The sequence below is a fragment of the Salmo salar genome, chromosome ssa03, assembly GCF_905237065.1.
Source record: "Salmo salar chromosome ssa03, Ssal_v3.1, whole genome shotgun sequence".
In the NCBI taxonomy this organism is placed as follows: domain Eukaryota; kingdom Metazoa; phylum Chordata; class Actinopteri; order Salmoniformes; family Salmonidae; genus Salmo; species Salmo salar.
This window is the reverse complement of record NC_059444.1, coordinates 76,584,405-76,608,437: the sequence shown is the minus strand read 5'-3', so window position 1 is coordinate 76,608,437 and position 24,033 is coordinate 76,584,405.

The window sequence follows — 24,033 nt, the reverse complement described above, 5'->3', positions numbered from 1 at the left end:
AACTACTACAAACGTGAAAGCCGTAGTGCACAAAACACTAACACACACAATATCCCACAACCCAGATGGGAACAATGGAGAACTTAAGTATGATCCCCAATTAGAGACATCGAACATCAGCTGCCTCTAATTGGGAACCATACCAAGAGCACTAACATAGAAATGAAAAGACTAGAACACCCCCTAGTCACGCCCTGACCTACAAAACCATAGAGAACCAAGGGCTCTCTATGGTCAGGGCGTGACAAATTCCAAAAAGTTTTGGGATACTGTAAAGTCCATGGAGAATAAGAGTACCTCCTCCCAGCTGCCCACTGCACTGAGACTAGGAAACACTGTCACCACTGATACATCCACGATAATCGAGAATTTCAATAAGCATTTCTCTACGGCTGGCCATGCTTTCCACCTGGCTACACCAACCCCGGCCAACAGCTCTGCACCCTCCACAGCAACTGCCCCCCCCCGCTTCTCCTTCACCCAAATCCAGACAGCTTATGTTCTAAAAGAGCTGCAAAATCTTGATCCCTACAAATTTGCTGGGCTAGACAATGTGGACCCTCTCTTCTTAAAATTATCTGCCACCATTGTTGCAACCCCTATTACTAGTCTGTTCAACCTCTGTTTCGTATCGTCTGAGATTCCTAAAGATTGGAAAGCGTCCGCAGTTGTCCCCCTCTTCAAAGGGGGAGACACTCTAGACCCAAACTGTTACAGACCTATATCCATCCTGTTCTGCCTTTCACCGACCATTTCGAATCCCACCGTACCGTCTCCGCTATGCAATCTGGTTTCTGAGTTGGTCATGGGTGCACCTCAGCCATGCTCAAGGTCCTAAACAATATCATAACCGCCATCGATAAAAGACCGTAGTGTGCAGCCGTTTTCATCGACCTGGCCAAGGCTTTCGACTCTGTCAATCACCGTATTCTTATCGGCAGTATCAACAGCCTTGGATTCTCTAATGACTGCCTTGCCTGGTTCACTAACTACTTTTCAGATAGAGTTCAATGTGTCAAATCGGAGGGCCTGTTGTCCAGACCTCTGGCAGTCTCTATGGGGGTGCCACAGGGTTAAATTCTCGGGCCGACTCTTTTCTCTGTATATATAATGATGTCACTCTTGCTGCGAGTGAATCTTTGATCCACCTCTACGCAGATGACACCATTCTGTATACATCTGGCCCTTCTTTGGACACTGTGTTAAGTCATGACGTTGGCCTGTGGGTGAGGTTTATGACCCCCCATAAATGCATTTCTCCCTTTTCTCTCCCTTTTTCTCTACAGAAGGATTCTTGAAAAGCATTTGTTAAACATATAGAGTCTGGGAACATCAAAAGGTGGGGGGAAAGGAACCATATTTCGGTAATCCAACCAGTTGAAAATATATTTTGGTACTTAATGAATATGATGCCAGATCAGTTGGTGTCTGAGACATTCTTACTAATGATAGGATTACATAACTATAATGTGTAGACTTTTCAAGATACAGTTATTCAGATTCACATGGATTTGTTGCGCAATTTAAATGTTTAAATATGAAACTATTTGTGAAACAATTAAATGTAATTTTAGCTTCCAAATGTGAGAATTGGGTTTTCATAAGGTTAAAGCGCTGCTCACTCAGTGGCCCCGCCCATGTGAAGAGACAATGGTTATAAACTATGAAACATGCCCTTCTCTTCCCTCCTATATAAAGCCCTTGATGAAAATGTAACTTTCTGTTCCGAGGACATTAGGGCGACAGTCCTACGTTAAAAGGGCTCAGATAATAAGCTGTTCCAAGGACGTGTGGACTTGAGGTCCCCACGTTGAAACAACAAAGACCACCTACCGAACTAAGCCAACCTTAGAGAACCTAACGAAATTAGCATCGAATTTCAATGTGAAGGTGATGACCTACACTCCGGAAGGATGAATTTCGACTATACCAGCCAGAATATAGCATGAGCTTAAAGGTATGTCAACTTGGTATGAACTTTGAACTCTTATTCACTCCAGAAGTGATACCTCCTAGCCGTTGAGTTAGCAGCAGTCGCTAAACGTGGGCTAGGAGAGGACGGACAGAGTATCCACTCTACCATGCTCCAGTTCACCACTAGACATTCTTCAGAGGACCAGAGATCCATAAAGGACAAACCGGCCTTCCAATGACGACCAATTTACCGAAGTGCAGCTCAGAGTAAATATTTATTGCATTCTTCTTCAAATGGGCGGTTATTTAGAATGCATAAGATTCTGTATTTACGATAGCATAGCTTCTCCCTTTGTTACTCAATCTTCCCGCTCTTTCACTCAAACCCAACCCCCTCTCTTTGTGTAACCAGCCGTCGTATCTGTTCCGTCCACCGGGGACATTTTCTTTATGACATAATAGTTCCATCAATGTATGATTAATTCTGTGTATATGTAATTCTGTGTGATTAGTTAGGTGTTTAGTAAATAAATAATTAAACCAAATTCTGTATTGCTGATTTAACTTGTTAGCCAGGGTTCGTGAAGATAACCAAGAATTCTACGATGTTCAGATGAGACTGAAATAAGGTGACGATTAAATATTGACTGCTATTTAGGTAAACGATTACCAGGTCTTTAAGAGTTTATTCGGAAGTTAACAGCTCTAGAAACATTCTTTCGTGGTGCCCCCTGACTTTCTAGTTAATTACACATATATGATTAGCTTAATCAGGTAACATTAATTACAGAGAAATTATTTTAGAGAATAGCATGTCATATCACTTAATCCGGTATAGCCAAAGACACGACACCTCCAAACGAGCTTCAACGCCATACAACTCTCTTTCCGTGGCCTCCAGTTGCTCTTAAATGCTAGTAAAACAAAATGCATGCTCTTCAACCAATCGCTGCCCGCACCCGCCTGCCCGGCTAGCATCACTACTCTGGACGGTTCTGACTTAAAATATGTGGACAACTATAAATACCTAGGTGTCTGGCTAGACTGTAAACTCTCCTTCCAGACTCACATTAAGCATCTCCAATCCAAAGTTAAATCTAGAATCGGCTTCCTATTTTGCAACAAAGCCTCCTTCACTCATGCTGCCAAGCTTACCCTCATAAAACTGACTATCCTACCGATCCTGGACTTCGGCGATGTCCTTTACAAATGAGCCTCCAACACTCTACTCGGCAAATTGGATGCAGTCTATCACAGTGCCATCCGTTTTGTCACCAAAGTCCCATATACTACCCACCACTGTGACCTGTATGCTCTCGTTGGCTGGTCCTCGCTACATATTCGTCGCCAAACCCACTGGCTCCAGGTCATCTATAAGTCTTTGCTAGGTATAGCTCTGCCTTATCTCAGCTCACTGGTCACCATAGCAACACCCACCCGTAGCACGTGCTCCAGCAGGTACATTTACTGGTCATCCCCAAAGCCAACACCTGCTTTGGCCGCCTTTTCTTCCAGTTCTCTGCTGCCAATAACTGGATTGAATTGCAAAAATCACTTATGTTGGAGACATATCTCCCTCACTAACTTTAAGCGTCAGCTGTCAGAGCAGCTTACCGATTGCTGCACCTATACACAGCACATCTGTAAATAGCCCATCCAGCCAACTACCTACCTAATCCACATATTTGTTTTTGTTTTTCTGCTCTTTGCACACCAGTATTTCTACTTGCACATCCTTACCTACGCATATATCACTCCAGTTTAAATTGCTAAATTAGTTATTACTTCGCCACTATTGGCCTATTTTTTATCTTACATCCTTACTTCATTTGCACACACTGCATACAGATTTTTCTATTGTGTTATTGACTGTACGTTTGTTTATCCCATGTGTGTCACAGTCGTCGTAATGGATGGACCAAGGCGCAGCGGGTATGTGAATGCTCATTTTTATTAAACACGAAACAAAACAAGAAAACGAAGAACGGACGACAAACAGTCTTATAGGCTATCACAGCAATACAAAGAACAATCTCCCACAATCCCCAAAACAAACAAACTCCTAATTATAGGACCTTCAATCAGAGGCAATGATAACCAGCTGCCTCCAATTGAAGGCCCCAATCCCAAATACTAAACATAGAAATAAACACCCAAGAAACAGACATAGAACTGTACAACATAGAACTAAACCAAAAACCCCGGAAACATAAATAAGACGCCCCTCTACATAAACACACACTCAAAACCATATAAAACAAATACCTCCTGCCACGTCCTGACCAAACTATAATAACAAATAACCCCTTTACTGGTCAGGACGTGACAATGTGTAACTCTGTGTTGTTGTTTTTGTCGCACTGCTTTGCTTTATCTTGGCCAGGTCGCAGTTGTAAATGAGAACTTGTTTTCAACTGGTCTACCTGGTTAAATAAAGGTGAAATAAAAAAAAATAATAAGCATCCGTGTTAGAATCCTGCTCCTTGAAAGCAGGCAGCTCTACTGTTTAGCTCAGTGTGGATGTTGCCTGTACTCCATGGCTTCTGGTTGGGGTATGTATGTACAGTCACTGTGGGGACTACGTCATCGATGCACTTATTGATGAAGCCAGTGACTGATGTGGTGTACTCCTCAATGTCATCGGAGGAATCCCGGAACATATTCCAGTCTGTGCTAGCAAAACAGTCCTGTAGCTTAGCATCTGCGTCATCTGACCACTTCTTCATTGACCGAGTCACTGGTACTTCCTGCTTTAGTTTTTGCTTGTAAGCAGGAATCAGGAGGATAGAATTATGGTTAGATTTGCCAAATGGAGGGTGAGGGAGAGCTTTGTACGCATCTCTGTGTGTTGAGTAAAGGTGGTCTAGAGTTTTTTTTCCTCTGGTTGCACATTTAACATGCTGGTAGAAATTAGGGAAAATGGATTTAAGTTTCCCTGCATTAAAGTCCCCGGCCACTAGGAGTGTTGCCTCTGGATGAGCATTTTCCTGTTTGCTTATGGCCATATACAGCTCATTGAGTGCCGTCTTAGTGCCAGCATCGGTTTGTGGTGGTAAATAGACAGCTACGAAAAATATACATGAAAACTCTCTTGGTAAATTTTGTGGTCTACAGCTTATCATGAGATACTCTTCCTCAGGCGAGCAACACCTAGAGACTTCCTTACTATTAGATTTAGTGCACCAGCTGTTGTTTACAAATATACACAGACCACCACCCCTTGTCACTGGAGGCTGTTCTATCTTGCTGATGCAGCGTAAACCCCACCAGCTGTATGTTATTCATGTCTTTGTTCAGCCACGACTCGGTGAAACATAAGACATTACTGTTTTAATTGTCCCGTTGGTAGGATATACGTGATTGTAGTTCATCTATTTTGTTATCCAATGATTGTACATTGGCTAATAGGACTGATGGTAGAGGCAGATTACCCACTCGCCATCAGATCCTTACAAGGCACCCGACCTACCTCCCTGATATCTCTGTCTCTTTCTCATGCGAATCACAGGGATTAGGGCCTTGTCGGGTGTCTGGCGTAAATCCTTGGCGTCCGACTCGTTAATGAGAAAGTCTTCAACCAGTAGAGGTGAGTAATCTCTGTCCTGATATCTAGAAGCTCTTTTCGGTCATAAGAGAAGGTGGTAGAAACATTATGTACAAAATAAGTTACAAATAACGCGAAAAAACACATACAATAGCACAATTGGTTAGGAGATCGTAAAACGGCAGCCATCTCCTTCGGCGCCATTATAGGAACAAACAAACATGCTTAGCATGCTAATGTCATTTTAAATAATTGATCTCCATCATCCATATTGATGTTTGAGCTTTCTCTGACAAGATTTACATACCCAGGAGGGTGTCACAATAGTTTTACCACTTGAATTTATGGGCATGTTAGGGGAACTAAAGGTTGGTACGTTTAAAGTGCTGCAGAATGGCCTTGATAACCACATGCTACCTCAGCACCTAGGCTCTAACAGCAGGCAACACACACATCGCTGCTTCACTAAAGGTTATTACTGATGTGCGTGTGTGTGTTTATAGGCTTTCAATTGTGTGTGGTTGTATGCATGTTGACGGGGATGTGTATTTGTCTGTGTGCAGTGAGTGTGTTTATGTGTGTGTGTGTGTGTGTGTGGGGGGGGGGTGTATTTGTGTGTGTAAGTGTGAATATGAAGGGGAGGAAACAGGTTAAATAAGGATTTTTAAGCTTCGAGACAATTGAGACATGGATTGTGTATGTGTACTATGTGTACTAGAGAGTGAATGGGCAAGACAGAAGATGTGACTTTGAATGGGGTATATAGTAAATAAGTAAGGTACCAGGTTATTCATGTTCAACAGTTTCCTGTGTGTATCAACAATGGTCCACCACCCAAAGCACAGACAAGTTGACACAACTGTGGGAAGCATTGGAGTCAACATGGTCCAGCATCCCTGTGTAACGCTTTTGACACCTTATAGAGTCCATGCCCTGACAGATTGAGGCTGTTCTGAGGGCAAAAGAGGTGCAACTCAATGTTAGGAAGGGGTTCCTAATGTTTTGTACACTCAGTGTATGTGTTTGTGTGCCACATCGCCTCCACTTAAGTGTCATAAAACTAATAACCAAGCTGTCCCGCTCTACTTCACACAAAACCCCTTCACCCCATTAGACTTCTCCCTCCCTTCTTCCCTCCCTCCCTGCTCTCCCTGTCCTCTCTCCCCTCGTTGTCCATCTCTTTGACAAGACCACTCTTCCATCTCTTTTCCTCCGCTCTGTGATTTCCATTTAAATGCAATTTACAACCTCTGCTCTCTCTCTTCCCCTTTGTCCTCTCTGGTCATCTCTGCTGTCCTCCCTCCATCCATCTTCCTCTCCTCATGTCTATCAGTTCCACTCTAACCCTCTCCTCTTCTCCTCCTCCTCTCCCCTTCTCCCCTGTAAGCACACAGACACGCACACACGCTCACACAGACACACACACACACACTCAATACCCCCTCCCCTTTAATCCACACAAACATACCCCTTAAATATGTCCTCAACATGTTTGATTAATCAGTGTTTTATCCTGAGTCATCATGCTGTTGAGTATTTCCTGATATAAAACATTGCTAAAGCAGAGCTGCAGTCTGGGATAAGGCCTAGTGCACAACCCCAGGCAAACTTCACTTTCAATAGGAGTGCTGAAGCAGCGAGATAGCACCATGAATAATGCCAGAATTCATGTCAGGCTTAATATTATTGGTTGGGGAATTCAGGAAGTCCCTGAAATGTGATGGACAAGGCCGTATATCATATTACCATCAGAAGAAGTACCTGAAACTTTCAGCTGTGAAGGTGCTTTCTGTGCGTGTTTGCCGGTTAAAATACAGAACTCCGACAAAATCATTAAAACACATCTGAGAAACTCTTCTGGTGAATTTACATGCATACCTCAGCCTTGCGAAATCTTTTTTTGTTGTTGCAGAAAGTTATATTTTTGATAGAAGATGTTTTACCTCGGGGAAGAAGAAGGAAATGAAAGTATGCTTCACTCTAGCTGCATAATCAATCCAATCCCATCTGTCTACAGTCATTTTCATAAACCACATGCTTATGCAAATAGAAAATAAATGAAAAAGCTCTCAGAGGTTCTTCATGTAAACAATATTCCCATCATGTCATCATGACACAATGGGATGATTATGAGCATGCTGAAGATGCTGATGTGACACTAGACTGACTGAATAGACATTAACAGACAGGTAGGTCTCACACACAACACAACACAGTAACAGTGGATGAGTTGTATAGAAATGGAAATGGACGGGTGTTACCGCGGAACCATGGTAAACTATAGGTAAGGTGTGTAGGTCATGCGTATGCCATGATTAAGTGTGACATGCGAGTATCATAAGTATCTGTTCTCTCTCTAAAAGGCTTGAGATTATACCAAACTGTGTCTCAATCTTCTCACTGTGTCACATTGGCCAATGAAATGCACAATGGGATGTTATCTACTGTACGTCTGCCTGTGGCTACAGACAGCATATCAAACTTCATCTCATTAAACGGGATATAAAACAGATCAATAAAACCTGTGAGTGACTTCAAGTTGTACATCAAAATTAACAGAGAATATAACTTTGTTGGTGTGTGAAAAACATCTCATTAAAACATGTGATGGATAGTTTTGAATGGACCCACTCTGTAAACTGTCTCACTGTTCATATTTTAAAGATTAGCTTGACCAATCACTTCTGGATTGGATTTCACTTGATGACCCATTTTAGCACAAACACCAGACACCCCGGTCCTGCACTGTTCTAATGATGAGCTCTGTACAAGGCTGCTTTCAACAGTTTCCACATCGTTAGCCAATGACCTCACTCGACCTGTAAAAATACACAAAGTTTTACATCTAATTGGTCTTTAAAACTCACCCAGTGGCTGTCTGTAGTCTCCGCTCACCATGCCTTCACAAGCCTTTCAAAATCCCAGAATCTACGAGTGAGAGGTGCAGACTGGTTTAGAATTGTTGAGTGTTGAGAGAATTCATGGGAGAATTGACCTATTGCTTTAAACTTGTTCGCCTCTATTATTATAGAAATATGATTGGGTGTCTAAATCTTTCCTTTAACTTGGAGTGTTCAGTAATGGTAGCTAACCTCGGCTGACCTTGCTTTTTAGAACTATGGATTATTAGACTTTTTCACTTTAGTTTCTTCTGAAAACTAAAAGGCTTTATTTCTATAATAGATATAGACTTGGCCACTAAACGTCATTATCAGTTTATACGTGTGTGAAATGGGTGTCCAATTGAAACGAAAGTATGTTCTCCTCAATAGCTGCTGTTTCAGTCTCTCCTCTGTGACAAGATAAATGACTCTTCCCCATAATGATACCTTTACTGATTCAGTGGGGTGCTGGCAGAGTGGCATTTCATATTTTATTCACTGTATCTGACATCATTATGTAGATATGACTCCAGTGGAGATGAAAAGAGTGAGGTAATACTGAAGGAAAGAGAGAGGAAGAACACAAAGAGAGTAGGCAGAGCAGACCTGGGTTTAAATACTGTTTGAAAAAAATCTAATATGACAAATAGCTGGGCTTGATTGACAAGAACCAATAGAAAGTCCCAAAATTACAAACCCCTGGCACTCTACACAGGCAAACGCTCATGGTATTTGAACCTACAGTGAAGGAAAAAAGTATTTGATCCCCTGCTGATTTTGTACGTTTGCCCACTGACAAAGAAATGATCAGTCTATAATTTTAATGGCAGGTTTATATGAACAGTGAGAGACAGAATAACAAAAACATCCAGAAAAACGCATGTCAAAAATGTTATAAATTGATTTGCATTTAATGAGGGAAATAAGTATTTGACCCCTCTACAAAACATGACTTAGTACTTGGTGGCAAAACCCTTTTTGGCAATCACAGAGGTCAGACGTTTCTTGTAGTTGGCCACCAGGTTTGCACACATCTCAGGAGGGATTTTGTCCCACTCCTCTTTGCAGATCTTCTCCAAGTCATTAAGGTTTTGAGGCTGACGTTTGGCAACTCGAACCTTCAGCTCCCTCCACAGATTTTCTATGGGATTAAGGTCTGGAGACTGGCTAGGCCACTCCAGGACCTTAATGTGCTTCTTCTTGAGCCACTCCTTTGTTGCCTTGGCCGTGTGCTTTGGGTCATTGTCATGCTGGAATACCCATCCACGACCCATTTTCAATGCCCTGGCTGAGGGAGGGAGGTTCTCACCCAATATTTGACGGTACATGGCCCCGTCCATCGTCCCTTTGATGTGGTGAAGTTGTCCTGTCCCCTTAGTAGAAAAACACCCCCAAAGCATAATGTTTCCACCTCCATGTTTGACGGTGGGGATGGTGTTCTTGGGGTCATAGGCAGCATTCCTCCTCCTCCAAACACGGCGAGTTGAGTTGATGCCAAAGAGCTCCATTTTGGTCTCATCTGACCACAACACTTTCACCCAGTTGTCCTCTGAATCATTCAGATGTTCATTGGCAAACTTCAGACGGGCATGTATATGTGCTTTCTTGAGCAGGGGGACCTTGCGGGCGCTGCAGGATTTCAGTCCTTCACGGCGTAGTGTGTTACCAATTGTTTTCTTGGTGACTATGGTCCCAGCTGCCTTGAGATCATTGACAAGATCCTCCCGTGTAGTTCTGGGCTGATTCCTCACCGTTCTCATGATCATTGCAACTCCACGAGGTGAGATCTTGCATGGAGCCCCAGGCCGAGGGAGATTGACAGTTCTTTTGTGTTTCTTCCATTTGCGAATAATCGCACCAACTGTTGTCACCTTCTCACCAAGCTGCTTGGCGATGGTCTTGTAGCCCATTCCAGCCTTGTGTAGGTCTACAATCTTGTCCCTGACATCCTTGGAGAGCTCTTTGGTCTTGGCCATGGTGGAGAGTTTGGAATCTGATTGATTGATTGCTTCTGTGGACAGATGTCTTTTATACAGGTAACAAGCTGAGATTAGGAGCACTCCCTTTAAGAGTGTGCTCCTAATCTCAGCCCATCACCTGTATAAAAGACACCTGGGAGCCAGAAATCTTTCTGATTGAGAGGGGGTCAAATACTTATTTCCCTCATTAAAATGCAAATCAATTTATAACATTTTTTACATGCGTTTTTCAGGATTTTTTGTTGTTTTTATTCTGTCTCTCACTGTTCAAATAAACCTACCATTAAAATTATAGACTGATCATTTCTTTGTCAGTGGGCAAACGTACAAAATCAGCAGGGGATCAAATACTTTTTTCCCTCACTGTAGGTCTGGTACAGAGGGAGGGACACAGAAAGGACAGAGGGGGGTAAGGGACAGAGAGAGGATGGTGATGGTAATGTGGGGATGTGGAGTGGACAGATCAGGGAGCTAGGGACATAGATAAGAGGGAGGGAAGAATTTAAGAAGATGTGTACACAATCACAAAGGGAGATAAGGGACAATGGTTTTTAGCTAAGAATGAAGAAGAGAGGGAGAGAAGAACAAAGCGAATGTCAACAGCTGAGATGATAGGGGAGAGGAGGAGAGGGGAGGAGAGGAACCATGACAGAGAGACTGCTCTGGGGTGTAATTAAGACTCAAAATCCTGTTTGCTACTGACCGTTGAGAGACAGAGAGAGCGAGAGAAAGTGAGAAAGAGAGAGAGAGAGAGAGAGTGAGAGAGAGGAAAAGAGAGAAAACCTACTGTATAGCAATGTAGAGACTGAGGGAACAAAAGAGAGAGAGGCAGGGGGGCAAGGGAGAAAGAGTGAGAGGGGCCTGTATTCTTTAATCAGTATGCCATCGCTCCAGGGACCTAGCTGTCATGAGTCGCTGTGACTGATGTAATGTCTTTCATTCTCATCTTTCATCTCCCTCTCCCCCTCCCTCTTTCCTCTCCGATCTTGCCTCTGCTTTAACAATCCTCTATTTTTCCCTCACTCTTTCTCCTCTCCTTCTTCCCCCAGTCCTCTCTCCCTTTCCATATGACTCTAATGGTCTCTCCCCTGACTATAGCCTAGACTCTCTCGTTGATCTTCTATTTACTCCTTCATTAAGTTAGTCATCCTTCCACTTACATTGGCCAATCTCCCTCACTACTGTATTCACCTGTGATATGTAAACCAGAAACCCCCTGCTCTCTAGACTATTACCTGGCTATAGCGTTTCTTTACAGCAGCTATTACATGTTCCACTTAGAAGCCCTATGGGTCCCTGTTGTCAAAGAGATGTCATGTCAATGGAACATAAAAACGTGGGGGCACGGTGTCCATATTAGGACAGCCTAAGACTGAGGCTGTCCTAATATGGACACTGTATTGATCAATAAAATATTGGGGTAAAGCTATTGAAGCCCACTTTTGAGAAAATGGCCCTTGAATGTTTTGGTACACCTACTGGAGAGCTCTTCTTTGTCTACACCCATGCAGCATCGTTCACACCCTCTTAAGCCTTAGACCCACCCATGTCTTTAAGGATTCAGGTAAGGCCATGTGCGAAACAATGAGTACAGTAATGTACAACCAAAGATATTCAAGACTAAAGGCTGGTTTATACTACGTCAATCGACATGTCTGTATGCAGTTGTCGCAGGGACATCGTGAACATTCTTTGTCATCCGACATCAAACTTGTTGTTGTTATGAAAAACTATAAACACAAAAACGACAGGCTGCATGACATTAGCAACTTGGTGGTTCAAAATAGCATAACTGGTTTATTTTAACACCAATAAACCCATCTGTTTAAAAATGTATTTAGTATATGTCAATCTAGCAAACTAGGCAACCAAAAGCAACTTTCTAAGCAAAGTTTTTGTTTGTTTATAGCTTGTTAGCAAGCTAGCTAACATTAAGTTAGCTGGCTAGCCAGTTCAAATAATGACCATATCATACAGCTGACAAAGTCTTAACTTTAGCTATTTGTATTCATTACTGCAGGAAAATAAACTCACAACAAAATCATTATTTACAAGTTAATGGCGAGCTAATTACAGAAAATAGCTTATGGTTGTGAGTGTGGCAAAATAATTGTAGAACTTGGACAGTGTCTCATTGTGTCACGCCCTGACCAGGTGAACTCGGGTATTTTGGGTCAGGGTGTGTCATGTTGGGTAATTTTCCTTGGTTTGTTTTCTATCTTTGGTTTATAGCCTTGTGTTAGCTCTATGTGCTTTATTTCTATGTTGGTTCAGTCGATTCCCAATCAGAGACAGCCGTCGCTAGTTGTCTCTGATTGGGATCACATTTAAGTTCCTTTTCCCCCCACGCTGTTGGTGGGGTGTTGTCTCTTTGTTTTAGAGCAGTTAAAGTATCGGCATTTTCTTGATTTTGTGTACGTGTTTATTTCAGTGTAAAAGAATAAACATGTATTCGCTCCCAGCTGCGTTTTGGTCCGCTTCCTCGTCACCCGACGACGATCGTTACAGAACACCCCACCCCCAAAACAGGACCAAGCAGCGGGAGGAAAAGGAGCGTGAGAGATGGGCTCGCGAGGGGAAGGAGTTCTGGACCTGGGAGGAGATCATGTCGGGGAAAGGACCCTGGCGAAAGGATTCCCAGGTTGACGAGGTAATGCCAGCCGGTGGACGGAGTCGCAGGCGGCGGTCGAGGAGGCCCGGAAGACACCCCCAAGAAAATGTTGGGGGGTGGCTAATGGGGTGGTCCGGAAGGGCAGAGGAAGAGCCCAGACCACTGCTCTCGTGGGGGATGACGGCGGAGGAGGAGACGGAGATGAGGCGGTTGATTGAGGACCTGCTGAGGGAAGATCTGGAGGAGGAGCCATGGTATGCGGAGTTGCGCGCTGTGTCGCCAGTGCGCCCGGGGCCAGCCGGTGCGTCCGGTGGACATGCCCAGCACATGCCGTGCTAGGATGGGCATCCAGCCAGGACGAGTGGCTAAACCGGCTCCACGCTTCAGTTCACCAGTGCGTGTTCACAGTCCTGTCTGGCCCGTTCCTGTTCCCCGCACCAAGCCCACGGTGCGTGTCCACAGTCCTGCCCGGCCCGTTCCTGCTCCCCGCACCAAGCCATAGGAAGCGGAGTTGCGCGCTGTGTCGCCAGTGCGCCCGCACAGCCCGGTGCGTCTGGTGGACATGCCCAGCACATGCCGTGCTAGGATGGGCATCCAGCCAGGACGAGTGGCTAAACCGGCTCCACGCTTCAGTTCACCAGTGCGTGTTCACAGTCCTGTCTGGCCCGTTCCTGTTCCCCGCACCAAGCCCACGGTGCGTGTCCACAGTCCTGTCCGGCCCGTTCCTGTTCCCCGCACCAAGCCCACGGTGCGTGTCCACAGTCCTGTCCGGCCCGTCCCTGCTCCCCGCACCAAGCCATGGGAAGCGGAGTTGCGCGCTGTGTCGCCAGTGCGCCCGCACAGCCCGGTGCGTCCGGTGGACATGCCCAGCACATGCCGTGCTAGGATGGGCATCCAGCCAGGATGAGTGGCTAAACCGGCTCCACGCTTCAGTTCACCAGTGCGTGTTCACAGTCCTGTCTGGCCTGTCCCTGCTCCCCGCACCAAGTCAGTGGTGTGTGTCCCCAGTCCGGCCCGGCCCGTCCCTGCTCCCCGCACCAAGCACACGGTGCGTGTCCACAGTCCTGTCCGGCCCGTCCCGGCTCCCCACACCAAGTCAGTGGTGCATGTCCCCAGTCCGGCCCGGCCCGTCCCTGCTCCCCGCACCAAGTCAGCGGTGCGTGTCTCCAGTCCGGCCCGGCCCGTTCCTGCTCCCCGCACCAAGCCAGTGGTGCGTGTTCCCAGTCCGGCCCGGCCCGTCCCTGTTCCCCGCACCAGGTCAGTGGTGCGTGTCCCCAGTCCTGTCCGGCCCATCCCTGTTCCCTGCACCAAGCCCACGGTGCGTGTCCATAGTCCTGTCCGGCCCGTTCCTGTTCCCCGCACCAAGCCCACGGTGCATGTCCACAGTCCGGCCCGGCCCGTTCCTGTTCCCCGCACCAAGCCCACGGTGAGTGTCCACAGTCCTGTCCAGCCCGTCCCTGCTCCCCGCACCAAGCCCACGGTGCGTGTCCACAGTCCTGTCCGGCCCGTCCCTGCTCCCCGCACCAAGTCAGTGGTGCGTGTCCCCAGTCCGTCCCGGCCCGTTCCTGCTCCCCGCACCAAGCCAGTGGTGCGTGTTCCCTGTCCGGCCCGGCCCGTTCCTGCTGCCCGCACCAAGCCAGTGGTGCGTGTTCCCAGTCCGGCACGGCCCGTGTCCGGTCCACCGGTGCCCAATCCTGTTCCGGTCGATGGCTCCGCTCCAGAGCCTGAGCATGCCGCTCCACAGTGGTCCAGTCCGGGCCAGAGGGGTAGGGCTAAGGTGGAGGCGGGGGGAAGAACACGCCCGGGGCCAGAGCCTCCACCGAGGGTGAGGCGCCCACCCGGGTCCCCCCCCTAATAGACTTAAGGTTGGTGCGCCGGGAGTACGCACCGTTGGGGGGGGGTACTGTCACGCCCTGACCAGGTGAACTCGGGTATTTTGGGTCAGGGTGTGTCATGTTGGGTAATTTTCCTTGGTTTGTTTTCTATGTTTGGGTTATAGCCTTGTGTTAGCTCTATGTGGTTTATTTCTATGTTGGGTTCTGTTGATTCCCAATCAGAGACAGCTGTCGCTAGTTGTCTCTGATTGGGATCACATTTAAGTTCCTTTTTCCCCCACGCTGTTGGTGGGGTGATGTCTCTTTGTGTTTTAGAGCAGTTAACGTATCGGCATTTTCTTGATTTTGTGTACGTGTTTATTTCAGGGTAAAGAATAAACATGTGTTCGCTCCCAGCTGCGTTTTCGTTCGCTTCCTCGTCACCCGACGACGATCGTTACACATTGGCCTAACGTTACATCCTAATTATACTTTGATGCAGGTCATGTTGTTCTTCAAATGACCCTCTCTGGTAAACACACACCATATCAAATAAAATAAACATTTTTTGTCACATGCACAGGATACAGAAGGTGTAAACGGTACAGTGAAATGGTTACTTGCATAGTGGAGTCTTTTGTTTAGACATGTAGCTAGCTAGCTAAACAATGAACCATAATCCCAACTCATAATGTAGCTACCCTGCATGAATCTACAGGTAGCTAAAGCTAACAAACTAGCTAGGTTCAATGTTAGCTAGATAGCTAACATTAGACTATAACTAGCAATGCAAATGGCTCTGAGATACGAATAATATTACTACACAGATCATTACTTAACATGTAGCTAACCGTACGCTTTAACTTGCAATGAAAATTACTTTCTGACAAAATTAGAAACGTATAACATCTGAAAATGTAGCTAGCTAGACTCTTTTACCTGTATACATGGATGAACTCTTCTTCCTCTCTGTCATGGATTGCCCTTAGTTTGAAACTGTAATGCGGAGACAGGTGTTTTATACAACAGCCTTCTTTGTTCTCTTTTTGACTCCCTCCACATTTGCAATCAAACGCCTGAATTTTCTCCATCTCCTTAGCTATTATTCTCTGATTCCACCGGGCATTCCACTGATTTCAAAACTTGGTCCTCCAGAAAGTGGAGAGCCTTAGCAACACTTTTGCGGTTCTTTGTGATATCTTTGAAAAACGCTGCTTTAGAAGGGATTACCTACACATTCTAAGCAGCTCATGTTAAAGACAGAAGCGAGCTACATGGCTGACCAAACTGAACTCATCTCTCAGTGTCATGAAGCACTTCGATAGCAGGAGGGGTGAAGTCAGGCGCAGGAGACTGAGGTCCATGAAACACACGTTTAATAGTTAGGAAAAAATGTCGCAACAAGGCAGGGTGCACAATAATAAGGTAGGAGGACAGCTCCAAAAATACCAAAGGACGGGACGCAGCCCGGCAACCCTAATGCCTAAAACACGCAGCGTAAAATGGAAAATGCAAAGAACCCCTACGTGCTCAAAAGGCATGACACAATAAACAATCTCGCACAAATCCCCAAACGAAACAGATAAACTAAATACCCCACTAATTGACTAACACAAAACAGGTGCAGACTAAACAGACATAACCAAAAGACACAGAAACATGGGTCGGTGGCAGCTAGTAGGCCGGCGACAACGACCGCCGAGCCCCGCCCGACCGGGGAGAGGAGCCACCTTCTGTAGACGTTGTGACACTCGGCATGTCCAGCACATCCATTATCTCAGCCAATCATGGCTAGCGGGAAGGTCCCTGTCTTTTTCCGTGGTTAAACCAACTAGGCTTGTAATTTAATGATTTTATTTGTATTTACAGATGGCACACACGTTTGTTATTAAGGCACATTATAGTTCACATATTCCAGAAGGAATTTCTGCCCCAAAAAAACGCATTTTGATCAAACTAGAAAAGGTCCTGTTAAGTAGTGACACACGACATATGTCCTAGTTTCCTGAAACGAGTCACACATGACCTAATGTGACATACTGTATATGACAGGTGTGACAGGTATGACAAATGCCTCATTAACTCTCTCTGCCACCACGCAATTTACCCTCCAACAAACCTGTCAATGTCAATAACACTGTGATAGAGCTGCAGTACAACAATACACTATGACAACAGGTCAAAACCAAAACAACCAAAATATTAATAATAATAGGAGTAAGCTATGAAAGTAGATTTTAGGCTGACTCCGATGAGTGCTGACAGTTGAAGTAGAAAGATTTAGATTAATTTTATGTGCTGTGGTCTCATGGGGTTTGTTGGCGATGTAGTGATGTTCTGATGTTAGGCTCCCTAGGGAGACATAGTGAGTCAGGTTGCCTGTCTAAACTCATTCTCTATCACACGGACACACTCTAGGGACAGCATGACTGATTCTGTGTGTGTGTGTGTGTGTGTGTGTGTGTGTGTGTGTGTGTGTGTGTGTGTGTGTGTGTGTGTGTGTGTGTGTGTGTGTGTGAGAGAGAGAGAGAGAGAGAGTGATGAATCAGCTCTGTATATATCATATACAGTATGTACAGTACATTACATGTTCACAAAACACTGGTATGTTGCTTAGGCTTACATTTTCTGAAGTATCCTTTTATACAAGAACATATTTTTAAGGGCCTATAAGTGCCTATAGCTTTTAAAGTGTTTTGCAAGCGTTTGCTCTTTGTTGTGCTGTGTGTCTGTGTACGAAAGAATGTTTATGACTAAAGTACTATACACTTAGCTCACTGTCAATCTGTATCTATCTCTCAATACATCTCTCGGCTCTCCACATAACCACAGAGGTTAAACTGCAACTAATAATCTCCACATACAGCTCCTCCTCTCCCTCTTCCCCATCTTGTCCTCCTCCCTCTCATTTTACTGCATTGCTCTCAGTTCATTCCATCTTCATTCTCCATTCCTTCCTGATGAGTCTGTGGTGGAATCCATTTTGTATGTTACAAGAGAGCACGCAATCGGCCAAGAACGCAAACGGCTGTACAGTAATACAGACTAAAACAGGCTAACAGAGGCCCTATGAGTAATCAGTAGTATTTCAGAATGCCCTTTGTAAGCAGCAGAGATCAGAGTGAAGATAGGCCCTGTGACTGTGTTGACAGCAGAGGAGAGAAAGCCTAGAATGTTCTCATGTGCTGGTCTCCTTAATTTTCGCTCTTTCTCACGCCTTTAGAGAAGCACTCAGCCAGCAAATTGTCTCTCAAGAAATGCTTATCTTAGAGAGAGAAGAGGGGTACAGAGAGAAAAAGAGAGAGTGGGGGAGAAGGATTTAGAAAAGAGGAGGAGGGAAGAAGGCTATAGCAGTGGAGAGTGAGACTGGGGGAGACCGATAAAAAAGGAGGGAGAGAAAGGATACAGCGAGATAGAGGGAAAGAGAACCATGAAAGGGAGGGTGAAAGAAACAGAGATTGTTAGATAGAGAGAAAGATGTGGAGAGACAGATGATTGGCAGAAACACTAAGGGATCGCTGGAGGATAGAGGTAGCGAAGAGACAAACCCAAAAAGAGAAGAGAGAGACTCGTATCACTGATGTGTCAGAAGTAGAAACGTCAGTCAACGTGATGTGACACTAGTGACACAAAAGAGCTCAGAACAACACCACCTCTCAGAGAAGTCTGTGTGTGTCCGTGTGTGCGTATGTGTGCTTGTGTAGCTGCCTCTGTGTGTGTGTGTGCGCGCATGTGTAGCTGCCTCTGTATGTGTGTGCGTGTGTGTGTGCGTGTGTGTGTAGCTGCCTCTGTGTGTGTGTGTGTGTGTGTGTGTGTGTGTGTGTGTGTGTGTGTGTGTGTGTGTGTGTGTGTGTGTGTGTGTGTGTGTGTGTGTGCGTGTGTGTGTAGCTGCCTCTGTGTGTGTGTGTGTGTGCGTGTGTAGCTGCCTCTGTGTGTGTGTAGCTGCCTCTGTGTGTGTGTGTAGCTGCCTCTGTGTGTGTGTGTGTGTGTGCGTGTGTGTGTAGCTGCCTCTGTGTGTGTGTGTGTGTGTGTGTGCGTGTGTGTGTAGCTGCCTCTGTGTGTGTGTGTGTGTGTGTGTGTGTGTGCGTGTGTGACTCTGGTCTGTCAGGTTCCCATATGATCTCCACGTCCTTTGCCATCATGCTCAGGGATGTCTGCTTGCTCAGAAAGAGGTGTGTGTTTGTACATGTGTCTGTGTGTGAATATGTGTTGGAGTGTGTGCGTGAGTATTCACGAGGCTATACACAGATGTTTTAGACTGTGTATATCAGTGTTTCCCACACTCGGTCCTCCGGACCTCTATGGGGGCACGTTTTGGTTTTTGAGCTAGCACTACACAGCTGATTCAAATCATCAACTCATCATTAAGCTTTGATTATTTGAATCAGCTGTGTAGTGCTAGGGCAAAAACCAAAACGTGTACCCCATAGAGGTCCTGAGGACCGAGTGTGGGAAACGCTGGTGTATATGATTGCGAATATTGTGTGTGTGTGTGTGTGTGTGTGTGTGTGTGTGTGTGTGTGTGTGCGCGCCCAGGGCAGAAGGCAGTCACAGACGGGTAAGAGTCTGCCCCCAGACACTATATCCTTACATAAACACCAGGTCTGACGTACACACACCCCTGACTCATCTCTGACCTTCTCTCTAATCCTCTACCATCTCTCTCTCTCTCTCTCTCTCTCTCTCTCTCTCTCTCTCTGTCTCTCTCTGTCTCTCTCTGTCTCTCTCTCTCTCTCTCTCTCTCTCTCTCTCTCTCTCTCTCTCTCTCTCTCTCTCTCTCTCTGTCTCTGTGTACCTCTTGTGTTCTCTATCCTCAGTGTTCCTCTTCCTCCTCTCATTCCTTGTCTCCTTCCCTCTTGTATTTTCTCCATGTATCCCTCCCTCCCTCCTCTCTCTCCCTAGTCTCTCTGTGATTCCTATGGAAGTCAGTCAGGCATGTTGTTACTGGTAAAAAGAACATCGATTGCCCCAATCCACCACAACAAAACATACTCAAGGCCTTGTATTTATTACATTTACATTTTAGTCATTTAGCAGACACTCTTATCCAGAGCCATCCTCCACTGTTGCATCAGTATACCTGTCAATGTATTTGGTTAGTATGCTGAAGCAATGTGTGTGGTGTTTTCTGTGTGTGTGTGTGTGTGTGTGTGTGTGTGTGTGTGTGTGTGTGTGTGTGTGTGTGTGTGTGTGTGTGTGTGTGTGTGTGTGTGTGTGTGTGTGTGTGTGTGTGTGTGTGTGTGTGTGTGTGATGTATAATGATGTCCGTTGGGTACAATTTGTTAAAGCCTGCAAGTTCTAATACTAAGTCTATACTGTGTGTTTAGAAGTGTGTGTGGATAATAGGGTTTCATATTGTCCATCAGATGAAATATAGGTGTAAGAGTGTGTAATGTCTCTCTCTCTTTCTCTGTGTGTGTTTTACGAGTGATACAGTAAACATGTCTCAAGGCCAACGTTTGCGTTTACCCTTCTCTCCAACTCGTGGGTGTGCTTGCATGTGTGGGTGGGTATGTGTGTGTGTGTGGGTATGTGTGTGGGTATGTGTATCTTTGTGGGTGGGTATGTGTTTGGATGGATGGGTGGGTGTGTGTGTGTGTGTGTGTGTGTGTGTGTGTGTGTGTGTGTGTGTGTGTGTGTGTGTGTGTGTGTGTGTGTGTGTGTGTGTGTGTGTGTGTGTATGGGTGGGTATGTGTGTGGATGCGTGGGTATGTGTGTGTGTTTGGGTGGGTGGGTATGTGTGTGGATGAATTGGTATGTGTTTGTGTGTGTGTAGGTGGGTGGGTGGGTGGGTATGTGTGTGGATGGGTTGGTATGTGTTTGTGTGTGTGTAGGTGGGTGGGTGGGTGGGTGGGTATGTGCATGTGGGTGGGTATGTGTGTGGATGGGTGGGAGGGTATGTGTGTGGATGGGTGGGTGGGTATGTGTGTGTGGGTATGTGTGTGTGTGGGTGGGTATGTGTGTGGATGGGTGGGTATGTGTGTGTGGGTGGATATGTGTGTTGATGGGTGGGTATGTGTGTGGATGGGTGGGTGGATGGATGGGTGTGTATGTGAGTGGATGGGTGGGTATGTGTGTGTGTGTGTGTGTGTGTGTGTGTGTGTGTGTGTGTGTGTGTGTGTGTGTGTGTGTGTGTGTGTGTGTGTGTGTGTGTGTGTGTGGGTGGGTGGGTGGGTGGGTGGGTATGTGTGTGGATGTATGGATATGTGTGTGTGTGTGTGTGGGTGGGTGGGTGGGTATGTGTGTGGATGGGTGGGTGTGTGTGTAGGTGGGTGGGTGGGTGGGTATGTGTGTGGATGCGTGGGTATGTGTGTGTGTGTGGGTATGTGTGTGTGTGTGGGTGGGTGGGTATGTGCATGTGGGTGGGTATGTGTGTGGATGGGTGGGTGGGTATGTGTGTGGATGGGTGGGTGGGTATGTGTGTGTGGGTATGTGTGTGTGTGGGTGGGTATGTGTGTGGATGGGTTGGTATGTGTGTGTGGGTGGATATGTGTGTTGATGGGTGGGTATGTGTGTGGATGGGTGGGTGGATGGGTGTGTACGTGTGTGGATGGGTGGGTGGGTATATGAGTGGATGGGTGGGTATGTGTGTGTGTGGGTGTGTGTGTGTGTGTGGATGGGTGGGTATATGAGTGGATGGGTGGGTATGTGTGTGTGTGGGTGGGTATGTGTGTGGATGGGTGTGTATGTGTGTGTGGATGGGTGGGTATATGAGTGGATGGGTGGGTATGTGTGTGTGTGGGTGGGTATGTGTGTTGATGGGTAGGTATGTGTGTGGATGGGTGGGTATGTGTGTTGATGGGTAGGTATGTGTGTGGATGGGTGGGTATGTGTGTTGATGGGTGGGTATGTGTGTGGATGGGTGGGTGGGTATTTGTATGGATGGGTGGGTATGTGTGTGGATGGGTAGGTATGTGTGTGGATGGTTGGGTATGTGTGTTGATGGGTGGGTATGTGTGTGGATGGGTGGGTGGGTATTTGTATGGATGGGTGGGTATGTGTGTGGATGGGTAGGTATGTGTGTGGATGGGTAGGTATGTGTGTGGATGGGTGGGTATGTGTATGGATGGGTAGGTATGTGTGTGAATGGGTGGGTATGTGTATGGATGGGTGGGTATGTGTGTGGATGGGTGGGTATGTGTGTGGATGGGTAGGTATGTGTGTGGATGGTGGGTATGTGTATGGATGGGTGGGTATGTGTGTGGATGGGTGGGTATGTGTATGGATGGGTGGGTATGTGTGTGGATGGTTGGTTGGGTATGTGTATGGATGGGTAGGTATGTGTGTGGATGATCAAGGCGGTGACCCGATCCTGTAGGTTCATGCTCTACAACATTCGCAGAGTACGACCCTGCCTCACACGGGAAGCGGCGCAGGTCCTAATCCAGGCACTTGTCATCTCCCGTCTGGATTACTGCAACTCGCTGTTGGCTGGGCTCCCTGCCTGTGCCATTAAACCCCTACAACTCATCCAGAACGCCGCAGCCCGTCTGGTGTTCAACCTTCCCAAGTTCTCTCACGTCACCCCGCTCCTCCGCTCTCTCCACTGGCTTCCAGTTGAAGCTCGCATCCGCTACAAGACCATGGTGATTGCCTACGGAGCTGTGAAGGGAACGGCACCTCCATACCTTCAGGCTCTGATCAGGCCCTACACCCAAACAAGGGCACTGCGTTCATCCACCTCTGGCCTGCTCGCCTCCATACCTCTGAGGAAGCACAGTTCCCGCTCAGCCCAGTCAAAACTGTTCGCTGCTCTGGCACCCCAATGGTGGAACAAGCTCCCTCACGACGCCAGGACAGCGGAGTCAATCACCACCTTCCGGAGACACCTGAAACTCCACCTCTTTAAGGAATACCTAGGATAGGATAAAGTAATCCTTCTAACCCCCCCCTTTAAAAGATTTAGATGCACTATTGTAAAGTGGTTGTTCCACTGGATATCATAAGGTGAATGCACCAATTTGTAAGTCGCTCTGGATAAGAGCGTCTGCTAAATGACTTAAATGTAATGTAAATGTAAATGTAATGGATGGGTGGGTATGTGTATGGATGGGTGGGTATGTGTGTGGATGGGTGGGTGGGTATGTGTATGGATGGGTGGGTATGTGTGTGGATGGGTGGGTATGTGTATGGATGGGTGGGTATGTGTGTGGATGGTTGGGTATGTGTATGGATGGGTAGGTATATGTGTGGATGGGTAGGTATGTGTGTGGATGGGTAGGTATATGTGTGGATGGGTGGGTATGTGTGTGGATGGGTAGGTATGTGTGTGGATGGGTAGGTATACGTGTGGATGGGTAGGTATACGTATGGATGGGTAGGTATATGTGTGGATGGGTGGGTATGTGTGTGGATGGGTAGGTATATGTGTGGATGGGTGGGTATGTGTGTGGATGGGTAGGTATACGTGTGGATGGGTAGGTATACGTATGGATGGGTAGGTATATGTGTGGATGGGTGGGTATGTGTGTGGATGGGTGGGTATGTGTATGGATGGGTGGGTATGTGTGTGGATGGTTGGGTATGTGTATGGATGGGTAGGTATATGTGTGGATGGGTAGGTATGTGTGTGGATGGGTAGTTATATGTGTGGATGGGTGGGTATGTGTGTGGATGGGTAGGTATGTGTGTGGATGGGTAGGTATACGTGTGGATGGGTAGGTATACGTATGGATGGGTGGGTATGTGTGTGGATGGGTGGGTATGTGTGTGGATGGGTTGGGTAGTGTGGATGGTGGTTTATGGTGGTAGGTATATGTGTGGATGGGTAGGTATGTGTGTGGATGGGTAGGTATATGTGTGGATGGGTGGGTATGTGTGTGGATGGGTAGGTATACGTGTGGATGGGTAGGTATACGTATGGATGGGTAGGTATATGTGTGGATGGGTGGGTATGTGTGTGGATGGGTAGGTATATGTGTGGATGGGTGGGTATGTGTGTGGATGGGTAGGTATACGTGTGGATGGGTAGGTATACGTATGGATGGGTAGGTATATGTGTGGATGGGTGGGTATGTGTGTGGATGGGTAGGTATATGTGTGGATGGGTGGGTATGTGTGTGTGTTGCAGCATATGCTTCTCTGCTCTCAAAGTGCACCTTAAACGGTGTTAAATAAACATCTTGATGTTCTAAGTGCTTATCATTTCCATCTCCACTTTTCTTCCCCATTACCCATGAATCTCTCTTCCTCTTATCTCTCTCTTCCCCATTACCCATTCATCTCTCTTCCTCTTATCTCGCTCTTCCCCATTACCCATGAATCTCTCTTCCTCCTATCTCTCTCTTCC